The sequence below is a fragment of the Mirounga leonina genome, unplaced genomic scaffold (assembly GCF_011800145.1).
Source record: "Mirounga leonina isolate KUSES-001 unplaced genomic scaffold, KU_Mleo_1.0 Mir_173, whole genome shotgun sequence".
Classification (NCBI taxonomy): domain Eukaryota; kingdom Metazoa; phylum Chordata; class Mammalia; order Carnivora; family Phocidae; genus Mirounga; species Mirounga leonina.
Genome location: NW_023270447.1, coordinates 80,931,247 through 80,943,861, shown reverse-complemented (window position 1 = coordinate 80,943,861; position 12,615 = coordinate 80,931,247).

Sequence of the window (12,615 nt, the reverse complement as noted above, 5' to 3'; positions counted from 1 at the left end):
GGTGAAAAGGCCTGGGAGACTCTCACTGGGACAGTCATGATACCTAGGTCACTTCCCGACTCACTAGCTAGATGGAGTCCACGACTCCACCCAACCCCATTGGGTTGGACACATGGTCCTACACGTGCCCAGAAGGAGGAGCTGGGCGTGTTTCCGGATGGCACTGATGAGCTTGCAGCCCAGGCCACTCCTAACCGAACTGACTTGGTGCTGGGCAGCATGCTGCTTCCTGAGCACCACCCATGGATCCTCGTGCCCTGCAAATGAAGCACCACATTGGACCCAGCAGACAGGCAAGGGCGTCATGGCTCAGAGGGGCAATGTGTCTTGGCAGAGACCACACACTGGTAAGAGGTAGAGCTGGGGTTTGAACCCAGGGTTTCCCCCCTGGGGGACCAGCAAAGAGGCTGGACTCCCCAGAGGAGGAATTCAAGAACAGCCTTACTTGGTAATCCCAAGCACACTCCTGCTGGTTTTCTCTGTGTCCTGATGTATTTTTCCTGAATGCAATAGCCAGCTCCATCCTCAGCTCCCAGGGGGGTAGATGGTGAAAGCTGATCTTAAAATCTGTCAAGTCATGTGCGTGGTGAGAAGAAAAGTGCCATACACTTTCCAGGTGTTTTTATTGGAAGGGAAATGTGCAAAGTCCAGAGTCACGCTGTCCTCGTAAATGGGATGAGGCCAGCCAGCTGGAAAAGTGAAAGCTCCAACCCAGCTCTCAGTGTTAATTGCATCACAGCCGATACCCCGAATGGAGGAACACAGATGCAACTGGCATGGAGCCTGGGACCCCCAAGTGCCTGATCTGTCATCACATTTGTCCGTGGAATTCATACGATCCCATGGCCACCACTCCTCCCAGGACGGACTCCCATCCTCTGAAAAAGACACTGTGCTGAGCTTTGCATGTGTCGTCCTGGTTACCTGCCTGGATACCTGCCACCTCTGTTTTGCTCACCTTGTACTCTGGTGCACCTGGCAGAGCGTGAGGTATGTACTAGGTGTGCAATGAATGTCCGGGAATGAATGAATGATGTTGCCAAGTCTTCCAGCCTTATGGATTTGCCTGTCCTTTCGTATTCAAATCAAGTGGTTCCAGGTCCAGGCAGGCGCTTCCTCTCCCTCTGAGTCCCCAAGCTGGGAAAGTCTCCATCTCGCCCAAGTGTCCTCTCACGTGGTCCTTCCCTCCTCCCTGCCTCGTGCCAGCCCAAATGCGGGACATGGTGGCTCCTTTGCCTTGGTTCCTCCTCAGCTCTCCTGGGACAAGACACACGTGGGTATTGGCTGAAAGTTTTGGGGAGTGACAATAGAGGACCATTGCATGGCCCTAAAATGGAAAATAAGGCACCTCTGTTGTGAAATCCTTCTAGAGTGCCAATTCTCACCAACAACCCTCCCACCAGCTTCTCTGCCTCTCCCCCTCCTCCCTGCTCTTATTCACTGGCCTCCAACCTCCAGAAGCCACCTGCTCAAGTCTCTTCCCAGGCTTTCCCAGAATTCCCTCAAGCCTGCCTTCACATACCCAAAATATCACTTAAGTGCTCTGCTAAACACCCACCCTCCCCCACCCAACACTACCACCACCACCACCACGTTTTCACCCTTAGCAGCCCAGAGCCCCAGGAGAAACTCTGAAACTGTTGTTTCTCCTTGGACTTGGAATTCTTGGCTTGGCTCTTGGCCTAAGAGGAAGGCCTCAGTGCAGAGATTTATTCTCCCCTAGACATGAACTCTGCCCCCTCCTTCCCTAGAGGAAACAGAAGTGACTACAGCTGGCTTCAGGGGCGTAAGAGGCAACTTTTGTTTTCCCATCGTGCATCTAAATCACCTGAGGTGATGAGACAGGGAAACTGAAGGGCTCCATACAAACCTGCTTTTTGCTCCTTTTCCTGCTTCTCAGCTTGCTAGGACCTGCACCCCACTGGACACATGCCTCAGAATGCAAACAGTGTATGTCCTCTTTGCAAGGGAAAAGGAGTTAGTGATTTCTCTAGAAGAGGTAACACCTAAGGAAGGACCAGTGAGAATGACCAGACAAAGCCATCACGTGCACATTGTCTGAGACTAGACATCTCAACGCCAAGGCCCCTGGGCACTCATCTTTGTTCTAACTGATCCCTGGATACCTTTGAAGACCACCGTCTTCAATAAACACCCCCAGACCTTGAGCAAAGATGAAGCTTTCTCCTTCCCTTTCTGAGTCTCCTAGACACTTTGTACCTGCTCCCTCTGTGCACCTTCAATAAACTCTGCTCTCACACCTGCTGGCTCGCATTTGATTTCTATCCTCCATGCAGCCAGGGACGCTCTTGACTATTCCTGCGGGACCCCCTCTGGGTCCTCGGACCCGGACTGCCAGCATCAGTACTGTGATTCTTGCCCTTTTACAGATGGGCACTGAGGTCCATAGAAGCTCACACAGCTTGTAAGCAGTCAAGCTGAGAACCAAAGTCTGTTGGGTTCCAAAGCCCATGCTGCATGTCTCCATCACAGCATGGTCGCCAAGAGGCAGCCATCTCGGGGCAAGCCTGCGTGGAGAGAGGCAGTTGCGTTCTTCTCATGGCTAATTCAGTCGACGGACTCTCATCATAGCCCTGTTCTTGCACAATGCTCCGTGGGGGGAGGGTAGTGGACAGACAACGCCGGGCAACTGGTCTACCCACCCTGTCTCCATTCCTGCATGCAGCAAATGTGGGGCTGTTGTCCATCTGCGCAAATCCACCCTTGGTGCCCCTTCCCATCCATCTGTCCCAACAGACTGCTCTCGCACCAGCTCCATGCGCCGCTGTGCTGGGATGAGACGTGAAAACCTGGCCTCATCTACTTGGTACAGGCTTTAGACTCAGACCGGGATTAAATCCCGATTCTGACAACCTAAGATAGCAAATGAATGACCACCAAGCAGAGAACCAGAACAAAATGCTGTGGAACTTCATCAAATGGTGGAAGTTTGAGTGGGGTTCACACACACACACACACATGCACACACACACACCATGTGGTCCAGGCTTCTATCTTCACTCTCATAATATGATTCCCATTGCAATGACAAGGAAATCAAGGCCCAGAGCTCTGCCCCAGCACACAGTTGGCTCCTACACCAGTGGGCTTCTCACCAGGTCCAAAGGAGCCCCAGACCTCCTGGGGGTGCAGCAGGGTCACCGCAAGGAGGCGGGCCAAGTCTGGCAGGCAGCTTCCACCATCAGAACAGCGCTACTTTCGTCAGCACATATGTCGAGGCCCCACGTCAGGTTGTATTTAAAGAAGTTTAAATGCAAGGAAAAATCTGAAAGCCAAGGCACGGCAGCTCCAGGCATAGGTCAGGGTGGTCTTTGTGGGATGAGAAGGTCAACACGACAGTGGCACACCCCAGGAAATCCACTACCCTAAAAACTCGCACCTTATTTCATCTACAGAGTGCCTCCTCCTCCCCAAGGACCTTTCATATTTTCTGTTCCCCATCTTCTGTTCGGCTCGCTCTCCCTGCCTTGCCCCTTACGCCAGAGAAATAGAAGCATTGGATCCAAGCTCCACACCTTCTCTCCAACAGCCCTCGTCTGGCCGGAGGCATTTCCCCTGCTCCAGGCCCTCCTGCAGAGGAGAAAGCGCCCCCCACACCGACACACACACACACACACACACGGGCACGCATGCACTGCAGGCCAGTCTCTCACCTGGACCCTGGGTTTCCCCAGGACCCCCTCTGTGCGGCACCCCATGTCTCTTCCACATCTCAAGTCTCTGTCTTTCCCAGATCTCTCCTATTTGCATTCAGAAACATTCTCCTTTCTCTTTGTCCACAAAACACCTGCCCAGGACCCCTGTGGCCCTTCCCTCGACCCTCCTGTAATCAGCTTTTGTCTTCTACCCCCACCATCCCAACAAGCAGCTCCTGCCATGTCCGAGTGGCCCCCACATTGCCAAATCCAGTAGGCGCCCTTGCGTGTCCATCATCCCCAGCGTAGTCCAGGGCTCCCTTCCCCTGAGACACTCTTCCCTGGGCTTCCGTGACTGGAGAGTCCTCTGCCTTCAGGACCGGGTCAGGAATGTCTTCAGAGCTACATTTTCTCCTTAGGTGATTTCACCCACAGGCATGGCTTTATGCCACCTGCTTACTGATGACTCCAGGCTTCTGTCCCTGCCTCCTGCCTCTTCTGAACCACACACTCTGTGCCCGCCACCTTCCTCGCTGGCTTGGATGCCTTGGAGGTCCAGACTGGCACAGAGTCTTCTCCTCCCCCACCCTCAGCTTCTCTGCCTTGAGGATGACTTCTGCCACCCAGCGCTCCGTCCAGAGACCTGGGAGTTGTGCTCGATGCCCCCGTGTCCTTTGCATGCCCTGCCCAAGCCCCCAGCTGGCCCTGCCACCTCTGCCTCAAAAGGGTTCTGGAACCACCCATCCACCCAAACCACCATCATCAGTCGCTCAGGCACTACAAAGACTCCTCCACCCCAACTGCCTCCCGGCTTCCCCTCCTGCCCTCACCCCAACCCATTCTCCATAGAGCAGTCAGAGGAGTGTTATGGAAACAAAATCTACTCATGCTCCTTCCCAGGTCCGTGGCTCCCTGAACCCCATAACGTGGTTTCTGAGGCCCCGCTCATAGTGTCGGCATCCCTCTCCCAAGCTCATCCTGAGTCACTCTCCCACTTGCTTCTGTACAAGGAACTCCCTGCAGCCAGGCTTTCTCTTGCCTCAGGGCCTTTGCACATGCTACTCCCCCACCATTGCCCCCAGCTCCTCTCACTGGCTCACTGCCACTGATCCTTGGTGGGGGGTGGGAGTGGGGATGCGTCACAGCCCCAGACTAAGTTAAATGGGCCTGCCCAAGGTCTCCTGCCCCTGGAACTAATCCAAGTAATGCCTGCCTTCATCCCTGGGCCAAGAACTCCATGAGGTCAAGAGCGCCATCTGTCTTCTCAACAAGGTACCGAACACCCAGCGCTGTGCCCAGCACCAAGCTCACCATGGGCACTCAATAAATCCTTGTTGAGTGAACAATTGAGTTAGATCAACCCTCAGAGCTCTCTATGGGATGCCCTGGGGTAACCTACACAGCCATGTGAAGAAGCTGGACAGGAATTATCTGGGGAAACCGAGGCCCAGAGAGGTGCAGTGACTTGCCCTGGGGGACTCAGCTAGGATGGAGCAGGCCCAGACTCGCCCCGGGTGCTGCGCCAGGCTGCGCATGGCGCCCAGGGCAGACAATAGCCGAGTGACCTGCCTCCTCCCCGACTTTGATACCAGGCTCCAACGACAGTGGCAGCATTAGCAGTGATAGATCCACAATTGGTTATAGATTTAATTACACAAACCATGTCCCAAACCATCTATTGTGTAATTGGCCGAATAAGACACATTTCCCTTTTCATTCAGCTACAACTTAATTTGCCAGGTCAGCTGTTCTGCCTAAAGTCACAAAGAGCAGCCCGGCTCTGAATACCAAGCGATTCTCCCAGTACCACTCAGTGGACGGAGTCCGTTGGCCCTTCCCAAGACTGGGCGCTTGACAGAGAAGGAAACTGAGGCCCAAGAGGGGGCGGCACCTGCTCCAAGCCACAGGACCAGTGGGCGCTGGGCTGGAACTGGAACCCAGCACGTGACCTCTGACCTCATGTCCCACGCCTTCCCTACTGCCCCACGCTCCCTGGGACTTGTGGTTTTGTTGGGGTTTTGTTTTTCTTTTTCTTTTTCTTTTTTTTAAGATCTATTTATTTACTTTAGAGAGAGAGCACGCACACGAGCAGGGGGGGCAGAGAGAGAGGAAGGGAGAGAATCCCAAGCAGACTCCACACTGAGAGCGGAGCCACGACCCCAAGACCACGACCTGAGCTGAAACCAAGAGTCAGATGCTCAACCAATCATACCACCCTGGTGCCCCTGGAGTTTTGTTTTTCTTAACAAACACGGAAAGCTTCTCTAAAACTTACCATCTCCTCGCAGCCCAGTTCCTGAACGTAAGTGTCTCTTTATCTATAAGGAGGTGGCAGGACTTACTCATGGGGTGGTCAGGGTTGTTGGTATCTATTCTCCGCTCCTTCACTCCCCACCTCCCAGCACGGGGCTCCGGGGGGTCAGGTGCAGCGTTTATCCCGGTGTCGGAGGTTCTCTGCATGAGCCTGAACCAGAAGAAGCCAGTCATCCACGAGCCCTTCCTGGACGGAGTCGTTACTTTATGAGCAACCCCTTGTGCATTACTAACAGTGATGGTGGTGAAACATTTACGAATGAATAATGGGATGCTTGAGATTTGCTTTAAATGAATAAAGGACAGGGGTGGATGGGGGCGTGGGTAGAGCAGGACTGGTCAGGGGTTGGTGGTTGCTGGGGCTGGTGGCTGGGTCCATGGAGGCTCCTTGGACAGCCTGTCCATTTTCACGAGTGTGCAAAATTCTCCATAATAATAAAAAAAATTTAAAGTAAATCTCCTTCCGCAAATAATGCCAATTAAGGTAATGATGGCAACTAAAAGTGAAAGTAAAAATGATCCTTTTTTCATCACTTACTACGTGCCAGACATGTGCCAAGTGCTTTACGCATCTCCTCATTCAGTCCTCACGCTACCCCAATGAAACAGCATGCGTACTTTATACCCAGGATGCAGGGGTTCAGAGACGGACCTAGAAATGTGGACTCAGGCCTGTAGGGGACCAGTGTCCAGGGTCTCTACCCCCATGCCACATCATGCATCCTAGGGATGTTGGCAGAGCCTGGGACACCCTAGCCTGTATTTTAGGAGGGGCCCTAGGAGTTGGCACCTCGTTCCTTTGCGGTTCCATATCCCCATCCTCCAAGAAGAATGACGCCGATTTTCAGAGCCATCCAAGAGTCATTTGGAGCCAAAATCTCATGGCCCAGGAGGACTGGCAATTTGGGAAAAGCTGCCTTGGGTCAGAATGAGCTGCAGCTGTGGAGAATGTGCCCCTGGCCACCCCAGGCACCCAGGGTGCCTGCCAGCCTCCTCCTTCCTAGTTTTGAAGTTTGCCCCATCTCCTGGCTCACCTGCCTCCCACCTGTCCCAGTCTCATTTGACCTCTCCAGAGTCACCAGCCTAGACCCCAGGCTTGACAGGCCCCCTCCCTTACCACAGGCTTCTCAAGCCCAGGGGATGGGGCCCAAGTTCCTTAGCATGGCCCTCGGGATACTGGGTGATCTACCTGCTCCCCACCCTGTCACTCCTGATCCCCCAGCCTCATTGATCTCACTCTCCCCAACCCCCACTTCCTGCCTTCTCCTTCCCACCCTGGCCAGATGAATAAATTCTCAGGCAAAAAGGCAAACGAAAGCCCCACATTCTCATATCTGGATGGCTTTGCACATCCTGTTGCTTCGTGTAGCTTGGACAGCACCTCAGTCTTCAGCCGCTACCTCCCCCAACCTGACAAACTCCTAGTCATCACTAAAGACTCAGCTCAGGCTTCACCTCTTCCAAGAAGCGCTCACTGATGCCCCAGGCTGGGTTGTGTGTTCCCACAGGGCACTATGCATGCCTGCAGCCCTGCACACAGCCCACTGGATTATACATGTCTACTGATCTGTCTCCCCCACCAGCCAGGAAACTTCTCCAAGGCAGGGACTCATCTCTGTGCCCCAGAGCCTAATACACAGGAGGTGCTAAATAGACCCTGGATGTTTGATCATGGGCTGGTCATCTAGTTTCCTCATCTGTAAAACGGGGTTAATCATGCCGACCATGTAAGGGCGCTCACTCATTCAACAAATATTTATTGATCCTTGATTGCGCAGTAGACCCACATGTAGCCCTGGGTTAAAGCTGAGAACAAAGCCAGCTAAACTCTCGTGGAGCTCATGTTCTAGCAGGAAGAGACAAACAAAATAAAATAAATAAGCACAATGTAGAGGATGTCATGTGAAAATGATGAACAAAAACAGGGGCGATCACTAGAGATTGGGGGCCAGGGGAGAGGCCAAGGAGCAATTTTACAGAGTTTGGTCAGAAAAGTCTTCCCTGGGGCGCCTGGGTGGCTCAGTCGTTAAGCGTCTGCCTTCAGCTCAGGTCATGATCCCAGGGTCCTGGGATCGAGCCCCACATCGGGCTCGCTTCTCAGCAGGAATCCTGCTTCTCCCTCTCCCACTCCCCCTGCTTGTGTTCCCTCTCTCGCTGTGTCTCTCTCTGTCAAATAAATAAATAAAATCTTTAAAAAAAAGAAAAGTCTTCCGTGCAAAGGTGACCACTGAGCAGAGTCCTGACGGAGGTGAAGAAGTGAACCATGGGGGTATCTTGGAGAAGTGCAGTCTGGGCAGCAGGAAGAGCATATGCAAAGGCCCTGAGGTGGGTGAAGAAGGATGGGGAGAACATGTAGAACCACGATGCTGAGTCTTTTACTCGGAGATCAGTGGGAAACCATTCTGGACAATCCAGCGGTGTGACCCGATTGCCAAGCACAGTGCCTGGACCCCAGAAATCACTCCATTAGCACTGGCCATGGCTGCTCTCATCATGGTGAGCGCCATGATCACCGTTGTCCCAATTACTAAGGCCTGAATGTGGTCTGCTTCTGACAACAGCTTCCAGAAATGCTCTGCACATGGGAGCTTCTCTTGAAAGAACCCTGAGCCCTCAGAGGGATCTTCTTTGAAGGACAGCCGTGTTTCCAAGCCAGGAGTTGTGAGGCGCCTCCTTAGAATGACACAAAAGTCTCTCTTTACCTTGCACAGAGGCTCTGTGGGTTGACTGGGGATCCTGGCCCGGGACGTATTTCCCGGCTGGCTGGGGACAGGGCAGTTGAAACAATGGCTGCACCCAACAGGAATCAGGCAGCACCAGGGTTGTAATCATGAGCCCCAGCAGGTAGAATGGGAGGCCAGGGCAGGGAGCCCCAAGGGGTCATAGCTACTGGGGCTGAGTTCATCCAGGGTAAATGTGATTCCACCTGTGGCTAGAAGGGCTGGGTGGGGTGGAGGGCAGGGGACACGTGGACAAGGACAGCCAGGGCCCACTGCGTGGCCTTCCTGAGCAGACAGGCTGCAGAGGCTCGTGCCAAGCAGACAGCTGGACCCCCACGTGCCCAGGGCTGACCTTCACTCAGGACAGCAGGGAAGGGCTCCCAAAAGGAGGACAGAGGAAAGGAGAAGAAAGAAGGGGAGGGAAAGAAGGAAGGAGGTGCTTCTAGAGCAAGAGACATCTAGAAGCTGAAGGAGGAGACACAGTCCCTGCACTGGGGAGCCCCCAGTCTGATGGAGGAGGCACAGCCCTGCCCTGAAGTGCTCCTAGTCTGACAGTGGAGGCACACCACCACCCACCTCTTTGCCTCTGCCTTCCTTCCTGAGGGTATCTCAGGAGACTTCCAGAGTGGGGAGAACCTCCCAAAAGGAACCACCAAAATGATAGATCTCCTTTCAGAAATCGGGTCCAAGAAGGGAAGCAAAAGTGGAAGGTAGCAGCTGGTTGCTGACTTCCATGGAAGTTTCTCCTAAGGGGGGGTGATCAGGGTTTGTTTTTAAATTTTAAGGAGAAGCGTGGGAGCAGAAGTAAAACAAGCCTCAGCCAAACCCAGAGTGAGGTTGGTCAGACCAGCAGCCGAGCTGTGTCTGCATCAGATATGGGCTTCTTTCTAATTACAAAATTAAGACACACGCCTTCCCAAGTCTGGAAACTAGAAAACAAAGCAAGGGGGCGAATCCTGTGACCTTCCGTACCTTTCCTCCCAGTCTTCACTCTCTGCGTTTTTCCGGCTTGAGTCACACTGTGCGATCTTCCACCTCCTCATTTATCAGTGACCTATTAAGGTCGTCTGAGCCAGGCACCGTTCTGGGGACAGGAGCACTGCAGGGACCAGAACATCGGACCCCCTGCCCTCGGGGAGCTGAGGGTCTGTCAGGGAAGACTGGCCAAATACAAATAATTACAGACATAAAATATTCCCGGGGGGGTGGGGGGGCAATGCTCTGAAGAAAATAAAGCAGGAGGGTGTCGGAGTGACCGAGGGGCGTGGGGCAATCGTGACCAGGTGACCAGCGACAGCCCCGTCAGAGAATAGTTGAGGGGAGCCCAGCCACAGAGGGGCCAACCTGAGACCTTGCAGGGAGAGAGCACAGCCAATGATGTGCGCTTGGCATTTTCAAGGAACAGAACGCATGCAAAGTAGCTGAAGGCAGGTCTCAGGAAGAACTTCTCAGACATCAAAGCCGGGATTGCGGGGGGGTGGGGGTGCTGGGGGTTTCGTCCTTGAGGAGAGAGGACTTGGAAACCGTTTGCTCTCCAGATTCTCAAGGCGAGGGTGCACAGCTGTGTGCTTGGACGACGCTGGGGAACAGCTGCTGAAAGCCAACTCTATGCCGGGCACTGTGTCAGCGCCTTGAAAATCTGAACCCATTTCATCCACACCGCAGCCCCCTGAGGGAGGTTACTGCTATTCTCCCATTTCACGGCCGAGGAAACTGAGGCTCAGAGCAGAGAAATACCTTGCCCAGGGAGACCCAGCCGTGGAGTGGCAGGCCGTGTGGTCCCCGAGTCCTCTCGTAACTAGTGACCGCTGCCTCCTCTGACAGAGCCAGAGGATAAAAAATGACACTTCTTCCCGGAGCTTCCATTTTGCTTGATGATTTGGGGAAAAGATACTAGCTCATTTAACTGATAAGTTCTCCAGCACATTATTATACTGACACAAACATGGATTGATGACAGAGTGCATGGCAAATTGTGCATGACTTTTTAAGAGAAAACTCAAGACTTAAAAAAAAAATTGAGGGCCTTTTCTGATTGCCTGACTGCAATATACCGTTTTATGGACGAACACACTGAGGCCCAGAGAGTAGAGGAGACTCATCCCCAGGGCTCTCTCCCCAGGCAGGAGGCTGGTCTCCGAGACCCCGAGACCCAATGACCCAGTAATCCACTGACCTGAAGAGTTGCGGGAAGTCTGAAGGTCAATGGCAGATGCCACCAGCCAAGTGCGCACGGCCTGTTGGTTGAATCCCAGAGCGCACCTGGGACAGGCCCAGAGAGGCGAAAACACTCTGTTTGCTCAGCCAGACCTCACCCAGAACCAGGGGCTCGGAACCTAGGGTTGTAAGGTCAGCGCGGGGCCCCTCCCAGAGGAGAAGAGGCAGGCCCTGAGCCCAGCGCCCCCACCCCACCCTACACCGGGGGGAAAGGGTGCAGCACAGCTGTGAGAAGCAGTGGACAAGACGGGCCTAGGTTTGGGTAGACAAACAGGACAGACAGACAGACAACCCTGGGGCATCTATGCGGCCCCCTTGGGTCTCCAGAGGACTTCGCCTGCAGAAACAGACTCTCGCATGGGGGAGGCACCACCTTTCCTGGTCCTCACCCCTTCCCCATGCCTCCCAGTTCACAGAGTGACGTACCAGCTGACAGATGTCCCAGCCCTGGCGCCGAGCTGAGTCTGGCTGCGCAATGACCGCCCTCAGGCATCAATCAACAGAGCAGTGACCAGCGCTCATCCCCGAGCGAATCCCTCATGGGTTCCCTCCTCACCCACCTGCTCCAGCGAACTCCCCCAGGGGAAGGGCCGAAGGGAGACTTTCTGCAGGGCAGAGGATGCATTTGGCACTGGAGACCTCTGGCTCCCGGTGCCGCCAGGGTTCTGGGGCAGGTCCGCTCCTTCTCTGGGCTCCTCGGCTTGTCTTCTGTACATTTAGCCTCGAGGTGTTAAAAACCAACTAAAAAACAAAAGAAAACCTGCCAGCCAAAGAAACCCGCCTCTGCGTGGATCCGGCCCCGGGAGGAGAGCGTGCAACTCTGCCCAGCACAGAACTCAGCTGTGGGGATTCTTACCTTCATTGCTGGTGTTGAGGAACAAACCCAGACTGAGACTCCAGGCCTGTGACTTCCTAGCTGTGTGACTTTAGACAAGCTACCAAACCGCTCTTAATCTGTTTCCGCATCAGGAAAATGAAGGCAATAATGCCTGCCCCTCAGGGCTCTCAGATGTCTAAAACCCTATGAAAATGACCCCTGCCAGTTTCGGAGCGCCACTTCCGTGCCGGGCTCTGTGTCAATGAGCTTTCTATAGCGTCTCCCTTCTTTCTACAAGAATGCTGTGAACTAGGGCCATTATTCTGCCCACTTTCCAGAGGAGGAGACCGAGTCCCTAGGAGGCAAAGGGATTTGCCCAAGGCACATGGCTGGCAAGTAGCGAAGTCAGGATTTGAACCCAGGCACTCTAGATTCAGAGGCTACGGGCACCCCCTCTGTGCCACACCGACAGTGTGCATAAGACCCCTGACACGTGGCAGGCGCTCCGTCCACATCCGTTATTGGGGTAATTATCGTTAAGTTTTAATCCTTTCCTTCCTTGGCTAAAGGACCTTCTGAACTGGGACATCTCCTCCAGGGCTACGCCTTGGGGCTTTGGATCAAAACTGTGAAGGGATCGGGGGCGGGGGGTAGACGAACCATGAGAGACGATGGACTCTGAAAAACAAACTGAGGGTTCTAGAGGGGCGGGGGTTGGAGGAGGGGTTAGCCTGGTGGTGGGTATTGAGGAGGGCACATTCTGCATGGAGCACTGGGTGTTATGCACAAACAATGAATCATGGAACACTTCATCTAGAACTAATGATGTAATGTATGGGGATTAACATAAGAATAAAAAAATTAGAAAAAAAACTGTGAAGGGAAAGAAGCT